Source organism: Stegostoma tigrinum, chromosome 24 (genome assembly GCF_030684315.1).
Source record: "Stegostoma tigrinum isolate sSteTig4 chromosome 24, sSteTig4.hap1, whole genome shotgun sequence".
Taxonomy (NCBI): Eukaryota; Metazoa; Chordata; class Chondrichthyes; order Orectolobiformes; family Stegostomatidae; genus Stegostoma; species Stegostoma tigrinum.
In genome coordinates this window covers 4,121,585-4,146,291 of record NC_081377.1, presented here as the reverse complement: position 1 = coordinate 4,146,291, position 24,707 = coordinate 4,121,585, and positions in this window count along the sequence as shown.

Below are 24,707 nucleotides of genomic sequence, written 5' to 3'. Positions count from 1 at the left end.
GACACAGGTTCAAGGTGAAAGGGGGATAGTTTAGGGGAAAGTGTAGCGAAATATTTTCACACAAAGGGTGGGGGGAATCAAGTACATCAGCAACGTTTAAGAATATGTGTTTTGATCGACATTAATGGCAGATGAACAGAGGGATAGAAACTGTGCATGGGCAATAAGGACTAGGTAACGGTCTAAATAAGGACTAAATAAGATAATTGTCTAAATAAGGACTGGGATTCAGCACTGGCTTGGTGGGCTGAATGGCCTGTTCCTGTATTGTATTGTTCTTTGCTACCTTTTAAAACAACGAGAGGGGTTTATTGATGGAACAGCATCACATGCATATGTTCACGACAGTTTTGCCCAGAGACAATCTTTGGGCTTTTGATTGACTTTTCAGTCAGAGATAGTTATGGGCCCAGGAAGGCTCAGCATAGTAAGAGCATTTTGTTCTATTTCTGGGCAGGTGACCACAGTATATATGGCCAATAATGGAGTGGTACAGTGGCTCATTGGTCAACACTGCTACTTCACAGCGCCAGGGATCTGGGTTCAATTCTACCCTCGGGTGACTGTCTGTGTGGAGCTTGCACATTCTCCCCGTGTCTGCGCGTATTTCCTCCATTCCAGTTCTGTTTCCATCTAGCTAGCACACTCCAGATCTTGTGAGACTCCAACTTTTGTACTAGCCTGCCATGCGCTATCTTATCAAATGCCTACTGAAATCCATATAGAACACATCCACTGCCCTTCCCTATTTTCTCCCACAGCCCAAAGATGTGCAGGTCAGGTGGATTGGCTATGCTAAATCGCTCATAGTGTCCAGGGATATGTGGGCTAGATGGATTAACCACGGGAAATGCAGGGTTACAGGGATAGGGTGGAGGTGGTTCTGGGTGAGATGGTCTCCAGAGGGCGTGTGTGGACTTGATTGGCTGAATGGCCTGATTACATGACATAGGGGCTCCTCAGATCTAAGTATCTATCCTACAAAGAGACAGCATCTAAATATCTTTCTCTTCTTTTCAGTGAGGAGAAGTAACACTCTCCTGGTAGGTGTTCCCACTCACCACTTCCCTGCAAAATGCTCTGTCTGTAAATCCACTTTTTAAAATAAACAAAAGGGGGAGAAAAGCAGCTCACAGGCACTGAAGGAGTGAATCCTCAAGCAGTGAACGGAAGACTGAGAATCAACATATCCACAGTCTCATGTTTTTCACAAAGAATTGGAAGGAGTCAAAAGAAAGTTGAAAGGAAATAATTCATTGACATTGATGATCCATAATTAACCAGAACTGTGTTTCTCTGATGTTGATTTTCCTTTACAACCAATAATATTTGCATCTTTTCTTGCCTCTTTATGTTTGTCTGTTTTGTATGTATATGGGAATTTTATATTGGTTTAAGTTAAGCATTGTGTTTTTTTCTTGCCATTGACTTAAATCAGTTTATTTGCAATAAACTGTTATTTTACTGTTAATGAAAACATGGTGTATCAATTCTTTTAGCCTGGATCAGACAGTTAGGTAAAATTAAGCAATTGGGCTCAAATGAAATTTTCATTATGGTAGTGACTCTGGGAATATGATGGTTGATTTTTATCACACTGTCCCAGGGGGTTAAGACTAGTTTATTGTGCCCTGTACCCAAGGGAAAGCAGGAATGTGGCTCAGCCAATTGTCTGGGCGAACATTAAAAAATGCGATAAAGCAGTGTGATGAGACACAAATTGCATATGCAACAGCTTTAATACTTCTGTAGGTTGATGGTTGTGCAATTCCACACAGGTCTGTAGTGTATTTTTGCAAGTGGTGTGTAGTCACATTCATGACCACTGGGATGAGATGGCCACCCACCCTCTCAGGTCAGTCTAACATTTGGCATTATTCTATGATCATGTCTTGGGACAACATGATTCTGTGGTGACATTGCCTTGCTCGTCTGAGGAATGAACATTGAAACCAAAAGACTCTGGATATTCTGTACCATCAGTCCATCCTAAGGGGACCTTCAGTTGTGACTGCTTCATTTGAAGTCTGTTCAGCAGCCTGTGGTGGGCTTCTTGCTGAATTTGCTCCTCATCAATATCCGCACCTTCATCGCATCAAAGCCACAGCAATGTTTGTGACTCGTTCCATTAATCACAATTCCAATTTAAAATATCTGAAACAGACAGGTGCTTAGTCATGTCATGAGACAGCATTCACAGTGCATACAAACTACAGTTAGAATTATCCTCCGTACGGTGGGATATGGAGGGCTCAGACAAGGAAGGCCATGGAATGCCTTGACAGGAAATTTGCCGTACTGTGCAAACACACCCAGAGACTCTAAATATTGTAGATCGCTGAAACCTTGTCCTCAACTCCTGTCTGCTCCATCATCCAAAAAAAGCAAGCCTTGAATATGAGAGGTACATCAGTTGGAAAGACCACGTCTTTTTATTCCTGTGCTTTTCAAAATTCTGGATTGAACTGAGAAATAGAATTTTTTAGAAGGTGTTTTGGCAAGGACACTGCAGTTCTCAAAAAAACATGAAAACAGACACCCACTGCACACATTATATAAATAACTATTTGATAAAGCTGGAGCTTTGAGTTGGAAATGATTTGAAGCTGCACAGATGCAGCTTTTGTTGGCAATAAAAAGTTGATTACTTAATGGACCTGTGACCAATAATTGATGAAAGAGATCTTTTTACTTACCCACCTACACTCTCCTCTCCACCTATCTTCTTCACTATCCATCTTCGGTCCGCCTCCCCCTCTCTCCCTATTTATTCCAGAACCCTCTCCCCATCCCCCTCTCTGCTGAAGGGTCTAGGCCCAAAACGTCAGCCTTTGTGCTTCTAAGATGCTGCTTGGCCTGCTGTGTTCATCCAGCTTCACACTTTGTTATCTATGAAGAAACATGCTAGCCTGCAGAAGAGTCATAAGGACTGTCTAAACCACAAAACCTGGGAACAAGGACTACAGGCTGTCTTTCTAAATTTCCCCTCTAACATAAACTATTTTGCCTTGTTTGCTTGTTTGTTTGTCTGCATGTGTGGAGAGAGAGTTTAATAAGATGTTTAGACCTTTAATCGGTAGTTTTAAATGCAGATGGTTCAGTAGTTACTGGGATCATGGGAACTGCAGATGCTGGAGAATCCAAAATAACAAAGTGTGGGGATGAATGAACACAGCAGGCCAAGCAGCATCTTAGGAGCACAAAAGCTGACGTTTCGGGCCTAGACCCTTCATCAGAAAAGTAAGCCTTGAATATTAGAGTACATCAGTTGGAAAGACCACGTCTTTTTATTCCTGTGCTTTTCAAAATTCTGGATTGAACTGAGAAATAGAATTTTTTAGAAGGTGTTTTGGCAAGGACACTGCAGTTCTCAAAAAAAACATGTAACCGGACACCCACTGCACACATTAAGCCCGAAACGTTAACTTTTGTGTTCCTAAGATGCTACTTGGCCTGCTGTGTTCATCCAGCTTCACACTTTGTTATCTTGGTTTAGTAGTTACTGTCTAGTAGCTTGGAATAAATAATAATTCTGGTCCGGTGCAGAAACCTGGTCCATATTTATTACCAACCTGGGTTTGAAGGTCAGGATAATTGGAGAAGTTTGCGTTCTTTCATGTGAAGTCTTTACCTTCAGCTGAATCTGAGGATACAGGGCTCAATTTCCAGTGCATTACCCCAGAGAGTCATAGTGAATGCTTAGCACTTAAGGTGAGAGAAAATCAACCCTCTGCCCTTGTGCAGTGAATGAGGTCTTGGATTGTCTTTGTGCATAGTGCCCACAGGGGCCACTTTTAAGGTCACTTGTGATCACTTTTAAGGTCACTTGTGATCACTTTGACTTCACAGAGATGACCATCATTAATCTTTAATGAACAATGACATGACCAAGATTGCTTGCATCAAGTATTTATATCCCAGTGGGCACTGCATTTGACATCAATAGTGCCATGTTTACAGTTGCCTTAAACTTTTACTGTGTAAGTAAAAACAGAAGGTACTGAGGAACTCAGCAGGTTTGTCAGCATCTGTGGAGAAACAAACAGTTAAAGTTTTAGAGATAATGGGAACTGCAGATGCTGGAGATTCCAAGATAATAAAATGTGAGGCTGGATGAACACAGCAGGCCAAGCAGCATCTCAGGAGCACAAAAGCTGACATTTCGGGCCTAGACCCTTAGTCTCATGAACTCTGGTCTTGGTCTAAGTTGCATTGCATTTTTCATTCAGCAAGAAATGGTTTCTCTTCCTTTCAACTGTTAAGACACATGAGATCCAAAACCCTAGTCGTGCTGATGCTCTTCTGGATTCTTCCTCCTTTCCCATTCACTTCTTCCAACCCTATCATAGATCATAGAATCCCGACAATGTGGAAACAGACCCTTTGGCCCAACGTGTCCACACCAACCCGCCGAGTGTCCTACCCAGACCTATCCCCCTATAACCCACCTAACCTACACAGCACTAAACATTAAGGGTAATTTAGCATGGCCAAACCCCCGAACCTGCATATCTTTGGACTGTGGAGGAAATTGGAGCACCGGGAGGAAACCTACGCAAACACGGGTAGAATGTGCAAACTCCACACAGTACCCGACGATGGAATTGAACCCGGGTACCTGGTGCTGTGAGGCAGCAGTGCTAACCATTAACCATGTCACCCTTTTTTACCCCATCCCTATCCCTTCTTATCATCTATTCGCTCTACCTCTGATTCTCTGATCCGAAATGATCTCTGCTCAGCACAACATCCCATTTTGTCCCTACCTAAATAAATTTTGGGTGGAGCATGATGTTAAACTTTTCTTCTTTCATCTTTGTTACCATGTCTACTTATTTATACAGGAGTCCTCCCCCTGCCTTGTAGATCTTCTCACCTAGCTCCGAACCTCTCACTTCACTTGGACCCCTCTATTTGGCCTCTCACCTGAATCTAATTTCTTCATCAAGAATTGTAAAAATGATAACAGCCAATTTAATTTCTCTGCCCCGTCACCCAACCTAAGCTATCTTTCTCTGAGCTCACTGCACTCTATTCTCAGTCTAAAACTGACTTTGTTATCAAACCTGTTAATTGGGTGTCGCTGTTGCCATCCAGCAACGTTGACCTTGCAGAGACTGAGCGTCCACTCTCAGTCATTTTCTCCTATCACTTCCTGGATCATACCCCACCACAGAACAGCTGTTCCCAAGACTGCCACTAACCTCATTTCCTCTGGAGATTTCTCCTCCACAATTTCTCACCTCAGGGTTTACCCCACACAACTCGCGACCAACTTCTGAAGAAGAGTCATTGGACTTGGTGTTAATAACGTTTCTCTTTCCACAGATGCTTTCGGTTTTTTTTATTTCAGATGTTCAGCATCTACAGTATTTTGCTTTTATGTACTGTGTGAGTGCTCCATGAATGCTATTGCCCCCTGCAGGGGCCTCACATCACTTACAAGTAGAGCCCACCCAATAAGACAGGGGAAAAAAGATGTTGCACACTCCGGGTGTGATTTCCAGATTTTCAAATTCCATTGTGCATTTATTAATCGCATGGCAGTGGAAGATATTGTACGTATTACTTGGCACAGTGAATCTCAGTTTCAGCCTGGCAAAGAGAATACCCAAATCTCCATGATAATAAAATGTGAGGCTGGATGAACACAGCAGGCCAAGCAGCATCTCAGGAGCACAAAAGCTGACGTTTCGGGCCTAGACCCTTCATCAGAGAGGGGGATGGGGAGAGGGAGCTGGAATAAATAGGGAGAGAGGGGGCGGCGGACCGAAGATGGAGAGTAAAGAAGATAGGTGGAGAGAGTATAGGTGGGGAGGTAGGGAGGGGATAGGTCAGTCCAGGGAAGACGGACAGGTCAAGGAGGTGGGATGAGGTTAGTAGGTAGATGGGGGTGCGGTTTGGCGTGGGAGGAAGGGATGGGTGAGAGGAAGAACCGGTTAGGGAGGCAGAGACAGGTTGGACTGGTTTTGGGATGCAGTGGGTGGGGGGGAAGAGCTGGGCTGGTTGTGTGGTGTAGTGGGGGGAGGGGACGAACTGGGCTGGTTTAGGGATGCAGTAGGGGAAGGGGAGATTTTGAAACTGGTGAAGTCCACATTGATACCATTAGGCTGCAGGGTTCCCAGACGGAATATGAGTTGCTGTTCCTGCAACCTTCGGGTGGCATCATTGTGGCACTGCAGGAGGCCCATAATGGACATGTCATCTAAAGAATGGGAGGGGGAGTGGAAATGGTTTGCGACTGGGAGGTGCAGTTGTTTGTTGCGAACTGAGCGGAGGTGTTCTGCAAAGCTGTCTCCAAGCCTCCGCTTGGTTTCCCCAATGTAGAGGAAGCCACACCGGGTACAGTGGATGCAGTATACCACATTGGCGGATGTGCAGGTGAACCTCTGCTTAATGTGGAATGTCATCTTGGGGCCTGGGATAGGGGTGAGGGAGGAGGTGTGGGGGCAAGTGTAGCTTTTCCTGCGGTTGCAGGGGAAGGTGCCGGGTGTGGTGGGGTTGGAGGGCAGTGTGGAGCGAACAAGGGTGTCACGGAGAGAGTGGTCTCTCCGGAAAGCAGACAGGGGTGGGGATGGAAAAATGTCTTGGGTGGTGGGGTCGGATTGTAAATGGCGAAAGTGGCGGAGGATGATGCATTGTATCCGGAGGTTGGTAGGGTGGTGTGTGAGAACGAGGGGGATCCAAATCTCCATGCTTCTTTTTTTCCCATGGAATCCTCTACAACCACATCTGCCCTAGGCTTTAACATCTCCAAATATTAATGCCTGACCCCAGTTCTACAGCTTTCTGATGCCAGCCATCATGTTGCACAGTTCCCTCATCAAAGCCAGATTAGCTGTGACCATACATGACCCTACCTCCCTTTGCAATGATTGTTACTTCTGCATGTCAGCATGCTGTCTCAATTTCTACAATTGACTTCCCAACATCCCAACCACAGCAGTGGTCACTGAAAAGCCCTTTTGACTTTTATTGAGTTGACTATCAGGACTGACCATAGCCACCTCACTAACTGACTTGCATAAGCAGGTATTACTGATGAGTGATCAGCCCCTGTCTGATCTCTGTACATTTCCCTGACTGACATACTGCAAATTCTTGGACTGTTTGCACTAGACTTGCAGGGTAGAGGATAGCCCCAATTTGATATGGAACCCCTGATCCTGGCCACCTGAAGAAATCATTCCAGGCTCCTGGACTGATACCATACAGTGTTTGGACTTGCTGCTGGGTAACCCGTGGCTGAAGGCACTCTCCTTTGACTTGACTGAGGATTTGACTTTAAAAAACGCCAGGGACCTGGGTTCGATTTCAGCCTTGGGCAACTGTCTGTGCGGAGTTTGCACATTCTCCCTGTGTCTGTGTGGGTTTCCTCCGGGTGTTCCGGTTTCCTCTCACAGTCCAAAAGATGTGCGGGCTAGGTGGGTTGGCCATGCTAAATTGCCCGTAGTGTTCAGGAGTGTGTGAGTTATAGGGGGATGGGTCTGGGCGGTATGGACATGTTGGGCTGAAGGGCCTGTTTCCACACTGTAGGGAATCTAATCTAATCTAAATAATCTAAAACACATTGCGATTTGGTTGAAACACATTACGTATTTGCCACGTAAGCTGCCGGCACATGGTGGGGATGAAACATTGTTGTCCCATAGTGTAATGATATAGCCTTGACTGTTCTTTGCTGACAATTATGATACGTTTCCTGGCTTTGTGTCTGCCCTAATAAGCAAAGCATGACAGCAATACTGTGAGTCTTTAACTTCTGAATGAGGCAGCAAGTGCAACACAAGGCAAAGCTGCTATGAGCATCCAAATATGCACAAAGTGATTCAGCTCAAAGAGAGCAACCGAGGAGTCCTCAGATACACCCTGATTTAATTCAGGTTATGAGTACTTGTTCCCTTGTGCCTCTTTTAGATGTTTCCAGCATCACAGATGCTAATCTTCAACAAAGTCCATTTGTTTCAATGTGGTATTAAGAAACAGGTGGAGACGCTGGATGATACAAATGCTATGGGCCCTGACAATGGAATTGAAAACATTTTGTTCCAGAATTTTCCACACCCCTTCAGCAAACTATTCCAGTGCAGCTACAACACTGGTATCAATGTGAAAAATTGCCCGGACAGGTCCTGTATGCAAACGGCAGGACAAATCCAATCTAGCCAATTACCACTTCTTTAATCCACTATTGCTCATCAATAAATCAATAGAAAATGTCATCAAATGGTTGACTTCTACAACTATGAGGAGAACAACTGCTTTTGACATCCAGGTCACATCTGACCGAAAGTGACATTTAAGATCCCTCGCAACACTGGAGTCAATGAGAATTCCTCGTTGCACTTGAGAAAGTGGCAATGAGCTGCCTTCTTGAAACAGACTGTAGCCCATTTGCAGTAGGTAGATCCACAATGCCACTGTTTGTCTGTGTGTGTGTGTGTGTGTGTGTGTGTGTGTGTGTGTGTGTGTGTGTGTGTGTGTGTGTGTGTGTGTGTGTGTCTGTGTGTGTGTGTGTGTGTGTGTGTGTGTGTGTGTGTGTGTGTGTGTGTGTGTGTTTGTATGTGTGTTTGAAGGGTAGGGGAGGAGAGGTGGTGAAGTAGAGAGGTGTTCCAAAGACCAGGCCAGTGACTCTGAATAAACTGCTATATTTCTAAGCCAGGATGGTGAGTGGCTTGCAGGTGAAAATGCATGTGGTGGTGTTCCAATTCATCTATCTTTCCAGATGTTAGTGTGGGTTTAGAAGTGAGTATGTTGGAGCAGCACCATCCAGGCAAGTGCAAAGTATTCTATCACACTCCTGACACATATCACTGATAGACAGGCTTTGGGGACTCAGGAGGTGGGTTAGTTACTGCAAGGTTCCTAGCCTCTGACTTATTCTTTAGCCATGGTTTTATAATAACAGAAGCCAGTTTGATTATATTTAAGTCCAAACTGGCTGATATTTCACATTGAACTCCAGATGTCCTTGTTTGCTTACTTCAAAGATTCCATTTGCATTACTTATGATGAAAACAAATATCCCGGTAGGCACTGCAGGGCAGTGACAGTGGCGGACATTTGGTGGTGCCATCATTTGGATGAGTCATTAATCTGAGGATCTGCTTTCCCCTTTAAATGTAAAATGTTCCAAGATACTATTTTGAGAAGTACATGCAGAATTAACACAATAACCTGGTTAATATTTATTCCTGAATAAATATCAAAAATATAGATTATTCAGTCACGTTCACACTGTGATTTTTGCAATCTTGCAGTGTTACACTGCAAAAGTACTTCACTGGCAATGAAACACATCTGTTATGATCTCGGAATATCTCAATATAAATGCAAATCTTTTTATTGAATCAAAATTTCATGTTTTCTGGAGAGTTGAGCTCGTTATTTGAACATGTTTTAAATTGTTTGTGGAATATGAATGTCAATGACAAAATTAGCATTTTGGCATATCCCTCACTGTCTTTTAGAAGGAGGTGGTGAACTATCTTCTTGAAGTGTTACAGTCTGTATGATGTAGATGTTGTTAGCAAGGGTGTTCCAACAACAGCAGTGAAGACCTGGACAGGAACGTGCAAGAACTAACATTCCCAAGTGTCCGTTCCTTTTATTCTCCTAAATAGTAGACATCATGAGGTTTGTGAAATGATGCTGAAGGGAAAGAACATTAGCAAGTTGTTGTTTAGTGCAGCCAATAAGATTGTCCAAGATGCTGACATTGTGGATGCAAGATGGAGTGAGTAAAACTTTACAGTGATGGATATGGTGCTAATCAAAAATGTTTGATTTGTCCTGGATAGTATTCAGATTCTTGAATGTAATCAAAACTGCACTTATCCAAGTAAAGGTGGAATATTTCATCAAACTGCTGATGTGAGCCCCCTAGATAATGAAAATACTTTGGAGAGCCGAAAAGTGAGACATTTATGTAAGAGTTCTCAACCTCCTGCAGTCATGGTATTTGTCATTTACAAAATCTAAAGATCCAAGGTGAGCTTTCTTAATAGAAAAAAGTTGTTCACTAGATGTAAGGCATTGTTGGCTGGGGCAGCATTTATTGCCAATCTCTAATTGCCCTTAATAAGGTGCGGTTAGGAAGTGATATCAATATTTAACTCGGCAACAATGAAGGAATACCTATATAATTTCAAATTAGCATAGTATGTGGCTTGCAAGAGAAGTATATTATTCCACAGCCATGTTTATTGAAAGCTTCCACTGTTGCCACCTCATTCATTTGCTCCAAACATGAGGTTGGAGCTGTCAGTCCCCTGTGAGTGATGGGGATCATTCCCATGAGTCCCTTGATGAAGCTTAGTCCCTCTAACCTGTTCTCCCATTCTTTAATCTCACTGCAAATTCTGTCAGTTACCACACAGACGACGGTACAATATTCTAATAAAACTACCATGAATGCTAGCCTGGCTTTCCCTTCTGTAGTCTTTCCAGATTCTTCAGTTGATTGTATTGCTCCTGCTCACATCTCCAATTAATATGAGTTCATTGTGGAATGAGCAAAGAACAAAGAAAATTACAGCACAGGGACAGGCCCTTCGGCCTTCCAAGCCTGCGCCGATCCAAATCCTCAATCTGAACTGTCACCTATTTTCCAGGGATCTATATCCCTGCTGCTCCCTGCCCATTCATGAATCTGGTCTAGATACATCTTAAATGACACTAGCATGTCTGCCTCCACCATCTCCACTGGCAACATGTTCCAGGCAACCACCGCTCTCTGTGTAAAGAACTTTCCACGCATATCTCCCTTAAAATTTTCCCCTCTCACCTTGAAATCATGACCCCTAGTAATTGAGCCCCCAACTCTGGGAAAAAGTTTCTTGCTATCCACCCTGTCTATACCTCACATGATTTTATAGACCTCAGTCAAGTACCCCCTCAACCTCTGTCTTTCTAATGTAAATAGTCCTAATCTACTCAACCTCTATTCATAGCTAGCACCCTCCATAAGTACTGATGAGTTTGATGAAGCATTGTGCTTAACTTTGACTGATGGACATGAAGTATAATAGCTGGGCAAGTCAGAAAAAGCCACAAGAACAACAATTTACATATGTTTCGTCTTCAATAAAGTAAAATATCTCAATGTGTTTCACAAGAATTTCATCAGACAGAAATAGACACAGAGTGAAAATAACTAGGAACTTGTGGTTAAATGCTTATTCAGGGAAGTTTTGGAATCAGGGAGAAAGCAGAGATTCCGAGTGATTTGAAAATAAAATTTAAAATATTGACCATTTATGCTGACAGCATGCCTAAGGGCTGAGAATTGGCCTATGTAGGGAGGGATGATGGCACCGCCTTGGCTACCCAATTTGTTCTGGCCACCCATAATGCAGGGTATTTTTGTACCATCTCCTCACAGGCACAGCTACACACATTATCAATATTCAGGAGAAAAGTAGGCAGCTTCGTGTTCTGAAATCACAACACAATCTCTGTGTATTCCTATGCCGGAGACTGGTCGTATTCAGGTTAAGCAAGACTGATGGCTCTCTATATTGGTGCAACTAGGAAAGAAAGCTCCCACCCTTGATGAAGAGCATGGCATTTGAGCTGATGGTTTGCTTTATAGTGGACTTAGAAGTGTCAACCAGCAGGAAGATCCTGCTTATCAAACACTGTCTCTCAAGCCAGGTACACTGTCTGCTCAAGCATCAAAAAGAAAGAGCGTTCTTGTAGATTTGAGGTGTTTTAATGACCTGAGCTTCGATAATCCTAGTCATTGCTTGTACACCTTGATTGTCATGTCAGGGGATAAATTCTTCTTTTGGTAATTAGAGAGAATGATGATGGGATGGCAGGAGGAGTGACAGCAGCAGAGGCAGCTATCCCTGTCCTCTCAGAACCACAAAACCAGCCAAGAAAGTCACACGTGAAATTTCGTGAACCACATTCTTTCCAAGACTCTGTCCTGATGATAGCATTCAACTGCATGGAGCGCATTAAAAATGGGAAAAAATGCACCCCCTTAGATTAGGATGGGACAGTAGCTTCTCCCATCTATACAATTCTAGAATATAACAATCATCAGATTAAGAAAAAAGAAAAAGAGGGAAGAAGGAAAGTTATATGGGACAAAGGATGCCGCTCGAAAGTCAGGCTTGATGGCAGGATGTGAAACAATGCACCTTCCAAGGATTATCTCTGCTGTTGATCTTCCTTACAGGGTAATAGATTGCTTCACCTAGCTGGGGCAAATGGAATTACTCAGATATAATCCTCCACCATCTCTTATTGATAGGATCAAAGAAAGTTGAGGTAGCTTGCACAAGGCAAAGTTAGAAGAGCTGTAGAAGGTTATTAAGGTGTTCTATCTCGAAAATATTTAGGACAACACAAGCACTTAGAACATAGATCAATATAGTACAGTACAGGCCCTTCAGCCCATGACTTATTATCCTACTAAGATCAATCTACCCTACATTTTACTATCCTCCATGTGCCTATTCAAGAGGCGCTTAAAAGTCTCTAAATTATCTGACTCCACTACCACCACTGGCAGTGCATTCTACACATCCACTACTCTCTGTGTAAAGAACCTACGTCTGACACCTCCCTGATACCTTCCTCTAATCACCTTAAAATTATGCCCCCTTATAATAATTATTTCTGCCCTAGGAAAACGTCTGATTATCCACTCTATTTATGCCTTTCATCATCTTATACACGTCTACCAAGTCACCTGTCATCCTTCTTCACTCCAATGAAAAAAGCCCTAGCTTCCTCAACCTTTCCTCATAAGACCTGCCCTCCAGTCCAGGCAGCATCCTGGTAAATCTCCTCTGTATCCTTTTTAAAGCTTCCACATCTTTCCTATCATAAGGTGACCAAAACTGAATACAATATTCCAGCTTCCATTTTTATTCCCCCACCCTCCGATAACCAGAAATTTTTAATTGAAAAAGTTCATGAAAATACACCTCTCGCTGAACTACCTTGTCGCTTTTTCTCTTGTGCACCCTCTCCTCTAGGCAGATATTGGTAATTCTGGCTGTTGTCTCTTTTACTGCCTCCTCCCAAATTGAGGTGTATCACTGAGAAATTCAAAGTGAATTGAATGGTTTTTGGATAGTAGTAGTCTGCATGGATCTGGGGAAAAGGCATGAGATAATTGGCCTGGGCTAAACAATAGAGCTGGTGTTAGTTTGACCAAACAAGAGATCCAGTCCCGGCACGATAGGTCAAATGGCCTCTTTCTGCACTGCAATAATTTTGTAATTCTGTGAACTGTGGTGACCCATCAGCCAAGCAACTTGAAAAGATCTTCCTTTCAGGGGTCCTTCCCTCAGTGTTTTCTCCCGGCTCTAGGCTACAGGTGCATTAATGCATTTCTTCATCACCCAGCAATGAATATTCAAGTCTAGAAGTTGATTTAGTAAAGGATGGTACTGGATGTATCAGTTTTACCGTCATTTAGAGTTACACATTCTAAGTATACATCATTTAACTTAGAGTTCCTGTGTTGCAGGAGTATTCCCTGCCTGTGAGCTAGGAGGCCTGGGTTTAAACCACACTTGCTCCGGAAGTATGTAATAACATCTCTGAACAGGGTGATTAAAAATATCAATTCACCTACATAGGAAACTACAATTTAAGACAGTATTTCTATGTTTAGAGGCAAAAATGAACCTACCATTGATGCCAACCACTTGCCTACAATTAAATAGAGATAACAAGGTGTGGGGCTGGATAAACAGAGCAGGCCAAGCAGCATCAGAGGAACAGGAAGGCTGATGTTTCGGCCCTAGATCCTTTTTCAGAAATTAAATAGGTTCTCCTTAAACAGAAAAACAAAGCAAATTACATCAAAACTGACTGTATTCTGCACAAGCATCACATTATGAGATATTCTACTTAACATCCCAAACAATTTCTTTGCTTTAGGAAAATAAATTTATATACAATCAGTCAGCTTATGGCTTCCATTCATTTAATTTTGGAGATATACTTTGTTTTCAGAACTTCTTTTAAAACTATTGAGGTTAATCCATATTCTTTTCTCTCACAATTTTTGTAGGTAATATTTATTGGATATGTTCAGCATACTCCTTTTCCCAATGTCTACTTAAAATATTCAACAAATTCCCACAACTACTGCCGTCACAAGAATTAATGCTTTGTAGTCAAAGTACTCTTAAAATTCTTTTGATTTTCTTAGTTTTCTAAGCTAAGCAACAATATTTTTCATTTTCATCCAAGTGAAATATTCTGAAAGCAGCTGCAGTTTAATATTCTTTGAATCATTCAAGGATGGAAACTTTAAGAGTGACTTTCTTCAGCTTTAATTTTTTTGACTTTAAGATGATTTATAGCATGATTTTTTTAAGATGATTTATTTTTTTGGGGACTGGGATTGAGGAGCCCTTTACAATGAGCAGAAGATAATTTTTAAAAAAAGCAATAATCGGGGAACGAGATAAGATCTGAGAGTCATCCAGCTGGTAATGTAAAAGCTGGTAATGTAGTGCAAGAATTTGTTTTAGATATCTAAAAGATGAGAGGGATAAGAGTGGACATTGGATTGCTGCAAAATGAGGCTGGAGAAATAGTAATGCGGAAAAGAAATGGTAGAAGAACTGAATAGATACTTTACATCAGGGTTCATAGAGGAAGGCAGCAGCGGCACACCGGAACTTCAAGAGAGTTGAGGGGCAGAAGTGAGCGTAAAGGCTATCATTAAGGAAAAGATACTAGGGAAGCAAAAATATCTGGAGATGGATAAATAACCTGGACCAGATGGGCTACACCCAGAGTTCTGAAGGATACAGCTTGGCTGACTGACAGAAGGCAAAGTGTATAGATAAATGAGTCTTTTTCAGGATGGTAGCTGTTGGCTGGTGGAAGTATGCAGAGATCAGTTTTGGGACCGCAGCTGTTCATACAATGTTATACATTAACAATCGAGATGAAGGAACTGAAGGCATTGTTGTTAAGTTTTCAGATGACATAAAGAGAGTGGAAGTATATGTAGTGTTGAGGAAGCGAGGAGGCTGCAGAAGGAATTGGACAGGTTAGGAGAGTGAGCAAAGAACTGACAGATGGAATACATTGTGGCCAAGTGTGAGGTTATACATTTCAGTAGGAAAAATGGAGATGTAGATTATTTTCCAAATAAGTAAAGGCTTTAGAAATCTGCAGCACAAAAGGATTTTGGAGGTCTAGTTTGGGATTCTCTTAAGGTTGACATGCAGATTCAGCTGGTGGGGGTTAGGAAGGCAATGTAATATTGGCATTCATTTCAAGAGGGCTAGAAAATGAGCAGAAATGTGCTGCTGAGACTGTATAATGGTCTGATCAGGTTAACATTAGAATATTGTGAGTAGTTTTGGGCCTCGTATTGAAAGGATGATGTGCTGGCATTGAAGGGGAGTCCAGGGAAGAATTACAAGACTGATCGCGGGAATAAAGGACTTCCCATATGACGAGCAGTTGAGAACTCTGGATCTGCACTTGATGTAGTTTAGAAAGATAGTGGGGGTGGGATCTGATTGAATCTTACAGGATACTGAGAGGTCTGGATAAAGAGACATGGGAAATATGTTTCCATTAGTAGAAGAGACTAGGACCCAAGGGCATAGCCTCACAGTGAAGGGACAATCCTTCAGAACTGCGATGAGGAAGAATTTCTTCAGCCAGAACATGATGACTCTGTGGTACTCAATGCTGCAGTCATTTCAAGTTCAACATGTCCCATCTATGAAACTTCATTTGAGGGAGGCTTTGCAAGTTCATGGAATCCCAACAGGGCAGATGAAAGTCATACAGCCCAGTGAGTCTGAATCGGCTATCCAAAGAGCATCCAACCTATCCCTGAAACCCCTCAAAGCTTAGCTGACCAACCCAGCCTGCACATTCCTGGACAATGTGGCAATTTATCATTGCCAATCCACCTAACCTGCAAATTTTTGGATTGTAGATGGAAACTAAAGCACCTGGCAGAAACCCACGCAGACACGGGGAGAATGTGCAAACTCCACACAGACAGTTACCCAAGGCTGGAATCAAACTCTGGTCCCTGGTGCTATGAGGCAGCAGTGCTAACCACTCTGCCACCCTTAGTTGTAGTTCATCTTGTAGATCATGCATGAGACTGGAACTCCTCTCAGGTGCTGGAGGAAATAAAGATTTGTAGAGAAGGATGGGGCCCTAATCACTAAAAAGTGTTTTGTCCGAGATGGTGGTGAGATTCTTGTGTTTGTTCAAACTGCACTCAGCCAAGCAAAGGGGAATATTCTCTTAAATTTCTGATTTGATATGTGTAAATACTAGCAAGATTTTAGGGAGTCAGGAAGTGGGATGCTTGTGTAACAGTTTCATCCTGGCGTCCTCTTGTTAGCATAATACTACAATCCAAGATGCTTATTTTTAGTTCTTAATTTCAGTGCTGAAGAAGAATCATATTGGACTTTGTTTCTCTTTCCACAGGTGTTGACAGACCTGCTAAGCTCCTCCAACATTTTTTGATTTTATTTCAGTTGAACCCAACGGTTTCCAGTGAAATGGATCTCCCTTAAAGAATTAGTTATCTTGGAAACATTAATCAGTCTTTGGAAGTATTTGTTTAGATTTAATATGATTCATTTTGCATCTGCTGTTTCTTTGGGCAGTTTTAGAACACTTCTATGCCATCATGGTATTCATCATGATATCCTGAATCACCATGCAGCAATACAACTTCCATATCAATTGATCAACTCTGATGGATATGTGGTCAAAAGCACGAAAACTATTTTCAAGGTCAGCTTTCTAGCCGTGTGAGAGTACATATTAACATATGTATTACATAGTCACTCTTCAAAACCTCCTGCAAAAAGTATTGACTGAGCTTGACAATGTTATCTGCAAGCATATATTTTCTCACATACATAAGTGACAAGACTTATCTAGGTTCTCAAAAGAAACTACTAAGTTTCTCCAATTATGCAATTCTCTTTGTCTTATGTATTTAATGAGAGTATCCTCAAGTTTATTGAAAGTCACAAAAACCTCATTATTATGAGGAATTCTGTTTCTGAACATGTTCCAAGTTTGAAGTATGACCTTCACTTCTTTGGCCAATCTATTCAAACTGAACTTGAAAACTTACTCTCTTATGTCTTTTTGGATTCTAGTATGAAATCCTCCAGCCTCTTAATAATACTGGATCATGAGTAGGCCATTCAGCCCCTCAAGCTTGCTCCACCATCCAATGATGCCATGGCTGACCTGTGGCCTAACTCCATATACCATGGTCCACATCCATTAATGTCTTTGCTTAATTACCTATGTCAGACTTGAAATATACAATTGATCCAGCATCCACTGCCCGCTGGGGAGAGACTCCCAAACATTTATCACGCTTTGTGTGTAAAAGCTATTTCCAACATCTCTCCTGAATAGTATGGGCCTAATTCTTAGACTATGCCCTTAGTTCTAGAATCCCCGATCAGTGGAAGAAATTTATCTTTATGTGACCAGTCTTTTCCTGAAAAATCATGAGGATTTCAATAAGATCACCCCTTAACCCTTTAAATTCCAGAGAAAATGGGCCTAATTTGTGTATTGTCTCCTCTCTGGATATTCCCATCATCATAGATGCCTTTGTTCAGCCAATTCAATTCACTCCATGCAATATTAGGAAATGGCTGAAGGTATTGACTGCCAAGAGCTATAGGCCCTGAAAACATTCCAGCAATAGTTCTGAAGATCTGTGCTCCACAATTAGAAATATCCTAGCCCAGTTGTTTCATTGCAGTTACAACACTAGCAGCTACCCAAAAAAATCCAAATTTCCCACCAAACTACTCTTGATCACAAGTGATAAATGGCGTTATTGTTAGTATTATCAAGTGAGAATTTATCTGCTCATGAATGCTGAAATTGAGTTCTATCATTTAGTTCTTGTCCTCTTTGCAGCCTTGTCCAATTGTGGGCAAAAGAATTGAACTCCAGATGTAAGATGAGAATTAATGTCTGTGACATCAAAGCAGCATTGAGTGACAGGAGTCCTAACAAAACTGGAGTCATAGTTGAAGTCATACATAGAGCGAAGGAAAATGGTTGTGGTTGATGGAGGTCAACCACCTCATTCTTGGGACATTACTGCAACAATCCCTTAAGATAGTGCTTTTAGTCAAAACATGTAAGCCTCTTCATCAATACTTCATTTTTTTCATCCTTCAGAATCAGAAGTGGAGATCAGCAAATGGATACTTAAGTAATTTGTTCAAATGCAGCATGATCTTGGGAACATAAGTCACAAGGAACATTCATGCCACACAATGTCAGGCAATGACCATCTCATACAAGAATCTAACAATTCCTAATTCCAGATGGTGAAGGAGTGGCAGCACTGTGTGCCAGCTCTTGCCTGGAGCATATCTATTCCATCTGCATGTACTTTTGTTTTTGTTTCACTGGTCCTTATTCTTATTTTAATCTACTTACCTTCTATGGAGGCCGAGTTTGTGCAGAGCAGAAGTGAAAGGGCCAATGTGGCAGTGAGAGAGGTTCCCTGACAGCCCGAGGTGGCGGCAAGAGTAGGCAGCCTGACATCTCCCAACATCTGTGGTAACATCATGCACGGGGAGGGGGAGCCCAGGACATAAGAAATTGAACCCTTGTGGGGATTGCAAGGCCAACATAGCTAAACATTTAAGGACTGTAATGATGAACTTGTAATGTTATTTATTTTTTTCTACATCATGCCAAAGATTTTGTGCCAAGGCACCCTTGTACCTAAGATGGTGCTGCGAATGTCAACTTTGTGCACTTTTCACTGTGCTCCTGAATCCCCACACTTGAGTACATGTGATAATAAAACCTAACTCTAACAACCTCCCCTGACTTTTAATGGCATTGTGCATAAACATATGAAATAAGAGCCAAATAGACTATTTGTATCTTCCTGCCTCTCCACCACACAATAAGATCATGGCTGATTTGTTTTTGTTTCAAATTCCACATTGGCATTTACTTGCAATAATCCTAAGTCCCCTGACAAACTAGAATTTATCCACCTCTGTCTTAAAAATAGTAAATGAACCCACCTCTGCAACCTTCTGGGACAGAGTTTCAAGGTCTCTCACCTTCTGAGAGAAAAAAAAATTCATTGAAACATTTTCAATGTCTACTTATTCAAAATCATTCAGGATCTTATAGAGGCCAATAAAGCCCTATAAACTCTTTTATAAACATGCTTATAATCTCCAGAGGAAATAAACATTACTTACCAAGCTGGACAATCTCTTCTTAATCACCTCCAATACTTTCACAATCTTGTATCCTTCCATAAGAAGTCCAAACAGCACATAATATTAGAGATGCAGCCTTATCATTGTCCTCTATGGTGGTATAGTGGCGCAATGGTTAGTATTGTTCCCTTACAGTGCCAGAGACCCAAGTTTGATTCCAGCTTTAAGTGACTGTCTGTGTGGAATTTGCACATTCTCCTAGTATCTGCGTGGATTTTTTCCAGGTGCTCTCATTGGGTCTCTCAGCTCAAAGATGTGCAGGTAAAGTGGATTGGCCATGTTAAATTGTTCATATCTTCCAGGGATTTGCAAGCAAGGTGGCTTAGCTTAATTTTCTTAAAGAGATTATTGCTGCACTGAGATATCAGATTGATCCTATGTTTTTCGATATGAATATATTATTCCTACACCATAAAATGCCTTCTGGAAATCCAAATACAGTATGTCTAACGATTACCCTTTTTCTGCAGCATATTCAACTCCTTCAAGGAATTCCAATAAGTTGATTAAACAGCACTTCTCAAACTGAAAATCATGCTGACTCTTCCGTATTACCTTATGTTAAGTGTGCAGCAATAATCATTTTAATGATTAATTCTAATACCTTTCACTTGACAAATGTCAAGCCAACTGGTCTACAGATTTCTGTTTTATGGCTCTTTCTCTTTTTGAATAGAAAGCTTAAATTTGCAAATTTTGAGGCTAATGGTAACTTTCTTGAATCTATGGAACATTGTAAAATTAAGACTAACACATATACTACTTCATCAACAACCTATTTTAGGTTACTTTGATGAAATCTATTTGGACCCAGAGACTGGATCAGCCCACAGCTCACTCCTTCATGACTGAAAATTTGTTAAGTTCCACTTTGTCTTGTGTTACATTTTATTGGGCTAGCGCATTAGAAATCAACTCCTGCTTTTCTCGGAATTGTCACAAAATTAAAGATTTTATAAAAGTACACAAAATTTCCCAGTTTACCTGTGCTTTTTAGACCAAAGTTTAAAAAGAAGTAACAGATTTCTGTACTTAAAAATAACTGCTTTTTGTTATGAACAAGTAGATTCTAGCCACAGGTGAGCAATTATTAACTGTCAACATATAAGTCTGAGTTAAAATTTAATCCCCTTATAAAACTCTACACTCACCCACACACACACATGCACACACACGTGCGCGCGCACACACACACACACACACACACACACACACACGCTCAAACAGTGGCCAACACTCCACAGACCAATAAGCTATTTATTGCTGGCTGAATCGCCCTTTGTAAACACCGCCTGGTGCCAGTTACCTGCAAACAAACCTCCCCCACTGGTTGAACAAAAAAACGGCGTAAATAATACTTTTGATAACTGCTGGTCGATTGCTTCTTAAATACATTGGAATCCCTTCCACAATCCCTGGTTTTTGAAATAGCTTTTTTTTCCATTTGCAGGAAAACAGGAAAAAAAAAATGCATTACACTTCCACTTTTGATTTACAACTATTACTGGATTTATAGTGAATAAATAAGCAAAATACTCGTCATTTCAGCCACTTTTCCTTCCAGTCCACTATTAAGTGTTCATTGTCATTTTTTATATGGACGACATTCATTTTAGAGGTACTTTTTTAAAAAAATGAAAGTAAGAAATAGACATCCTGACTATCCATCTTTATATTCCTAGTTAGCTTCCTTTCACACTTTAAGTTCTCTTGCAAATCAAAATTGAAGCTTTTTTCTGCTGTTCTTGATGTCTCGATCAATCATTTGACCTACAAGTCCTGTTTGATGGAAGTTATCTGCTTTCTCTTTAAGTTTGATGTTTTCCTTAATATCTCGAAAAGCACATGTCAGGAGAATTCTTTCCACTTGGCTGGATGAGTGCAGGTCCGAAAATTCAAGAAACATAGATTCCCCGCAGTGTGGAAACAGGCCATTCAGTCCAAAAGGTCCACATTGACCCTCCAAAGAACATCCGACCAACCCTATCCACCTACCCTTTCTCTGTAACTGGGCATTTCCCATGGCTAACATAGCTAATCTGCATATTCCTGAAAACAATAGGCTAATTAGCATGGCCGATCCATTTAGCCTGCACATCTTTGGACTGTGGAAGAAAACTAGAGCACCCAGCAGAAACTAACACAGATACAGGGAGAAAGAGTAAACTCCACACAGACAGTCAACTGAGAGTAGAATCAAACCCAGGTCCTCGGCACTGTGAAGTAGCAGTGCTAACCACTGAGTCACCATGCTGTCCCATGACATCAGCAAGGTCAAATCAACTCATTCTGATGCACATTCCACCACCACCAACATTCATTTCTACTATCATTGACACACATTGGCAGCAGTGCATTTTATCGATAAAATATGCTACAGCAGTTCATTATGATTCCTCCAACAGCATTTCCCAACCTATTACCTTGACCACAGTAAAGGCAAAAGGCAGCTATTACATCAGAACACCACCATATGAAAAATCCAAACTAATGGAATGTGAGGCTGGATGAAAACAGCAGGCCCAACAGCATCTCAGGAGCACAAAAGCTAACGTTTCGGGCCTAGACCCTTCATCAGAGAGGGGGTTGGGGTGAGGGTTCTGGAATAAATAGGGAGAGAGGGGGAGGCGGACCGAAGATGGAGAGAAAAGAAGATAGGTGGAGAGGAGAGTATAGGTGGGGAGGTAGGGAGGGGATAGGTCAGTCCAGGGAAGACGGACAGGTCAAGGAGGTGGGGTGAGGTTGGTAGGTAGGAGATGGAGGTGCGGCTTGGGGTGGGAGGAAAGGATGGGTGAGAGGAAGAACAGGTTAGCGAGGCAGAGACAGATTGGGCTGGTTATGGGATGCAGTGGGTGGAGGGGAAGAGCTGGGCTGGTTGTGTGGTGCAGTGGGGGGAGGGGATGAACTGGACTGGTTTTGGGATGCAGTGGGGGAAGGGGAGATTTTGAAGCTGGTGAAGTCCATATTGATACCATTGGGCTGCAGGGTTCCCAAGCGGAATATGAATTGCTCTTCCTGCAAACTTCAGGTGGCATCATTGTGGCACTGCAGGAGGCCCATGATGGACATGTCATCTAAAGAATGTGAGGGGGAGTGGAAATGGTTTGCGACTGGGAGGTGCAGTTGTTTATTGCGACCCGAGCGGAGGTGTTCTGCAAAGCAGTCCCCAAGCCTCCGCTTGGTTTCCCCAATGTAGAGGAAGCCACACCGGGTACAGTGGATGCAGTATACCACATTGGCAGATGTGCAGGTGAACCTCTGCTTAATGTGGAAAGTCATCTTGGGGCCTGGGATAGGGGTGAGGGAGGAGGTGTGGGGATAAGTGTAGCATTTCCTGCGGTTGCAGGGGAAGGTGCCAGGTGTGGTGGGGTTGGAGGGCAGTGTGGAGCGAACAAGGGAGTCACGGAGAGAGTGGTCTCTCCGGAAAGCAGACAGGGGTGGGGATGGAAAAATGTCTTGGGTGGTGGGTTCAGATTGTAGATGGCGGAAGTGTCGGAGGATGATGCATTGTATCTGGAGGTTGGTGGGGTGGAGTGTGAGAACGAGGGGGATCCTCTTGGGGCGGTTGTGGCGGGGACGGGATGTGAGGGATGTGTTGCAGGAAATGCGGGAGACGCGGTCAAGGGCGTTCTCGACCACTGGGGGGGGAAAGTTGCGGTCCTTAAAGAACTTGGACATCTGGGATGTGCGGGAGTGGAATGCCTCATCGTGGGAGCAGATGCGGTGGAGGCGGAGGAATTGGGAATAGGGGATGGAATATTTGCAGGAGGGTGGGTGGGAGGTGGTGTATTCTAGGTAGCTGTGGGTGTCGGTGGGCTTGAAATGGACATCAGTTACAAGCTGGTTGCCTGAGATGGAGACTGAGAGGTCCAGGGAGGTGAGGGATGTGCTGGAGATGGCCCAGGTGATCTGCAGGTTGGGGTGGAAGGTGTTGGTGAAGTGGATGAACTGTTCGAGCTCCTCTGGGGAGCAAGAGGCGGCGCCAATACAGTCATCAATGTAACGGAGGAAGAAGTGGGGTTTGGGGCCTGTGTAGGTGCGGAAGAGGGACTGTTCCACGTAACCTACAAAGAGGCAGGCATGGCTGGGGCCCAGGCGAGTGCCCATGGCCACCCCCTTAGTCTGTAGGAAGTGGGAGGAATCGAAAATCCAAACTATATCATTGTTCCGTCATTGTCACTAGATCAAATTCATGGGCTTTCCTTCTTATCAGCACTGTGGATGCACCAATAGCCCAGGAACAGCAGCTGTTCAAGGTAGAAGCTCATCATCACCTTTTCCAAGGCAGTGAGGAATGGGCAATAAATGCTGAACTCATCACTGACATCTTTTGTGAACACAATTTTTTTTAAAAATCCACTTATTTGCACTGTTGGATGTTCTTTTTTCCAAATACGATCATTTTTGATCTAAGACTTATTTTTCACCCACTAAGCAATACAGATAATGGACCTCCTATAGATCTAGTATATCCGGACTTCCAGAAGGCAGTTGATAAGGTGCCACGCAAAAGGTTAATGCATAAGGTAAGATCACATGGGGATAAGCATACTTTATTAGCTTGGATAAAGAATTGGCTAACCAACAGAAATAAGAGTGTTTGGATAAATAAGCCCTTTTCTGATTGGCAAGATGTAACTACAGGGGTGCTACAGGGTTCGGTCCTTGGGTCCAATTATTTCCAATATATATTAATGACCTCGATGCTGAGATAGAAGGGGTTATAGCCAAATTTGCAGAAAACACTAAAATAGGTGGAAAAGTAAACTGTAATGCTGAAATAAGAAATTTACAAATGTTTATGGATAGGTTAGGTAAGTGGACAAAAATTTGGCAGATGAAGTCTAATGTGGACAAGTATCAGATATTCATTTTAGTCAGAGGAATAGAAAGGCAACTTATCATCTAAATGGAGAGATGATTCAGAGTGTTTTGATGCAAAGGGATCTTGTGCAAGAATTACTAGGCAGGATACAGCATATAATAAGAAAGACAAATGGAATTTTGGCATTTTTCGCTCAATGAATAGAGCAAAAAAGTAGGGGTGTGTTATGCAACTATAGAGAACTAGTGAGACTGGACCTGGAGTATTGCATACAATTTTGGTCCCCTTATTTGAGGAGGGATATAATTGCATTGGTGGCAGTTCAGAGGAGGTTCACTTGTTTGATTCTGGAGATGATTAGTTTTGTCTTATGAGGAGAGATTGGGCAGTTAAGGCCGATACTCTCTGGCGTTCAGAAGAATGAGAAAAGATCTAAATGAGGTGTATAAGATGAAAAAGGGTATTGACAAAGTACACGTAGAAAGGATGTCTCTTTGTGTGGGGCAAACTAGAATAAGAGGTCATAATTTTAAGATAAGGTGTAACCAATTAAAACAGAGATTAGGAGAAAGCATTTATCTCAAAGGACTGTGAATTTGTGGAATTCAATATCCTAGAGTGTGGTGGAA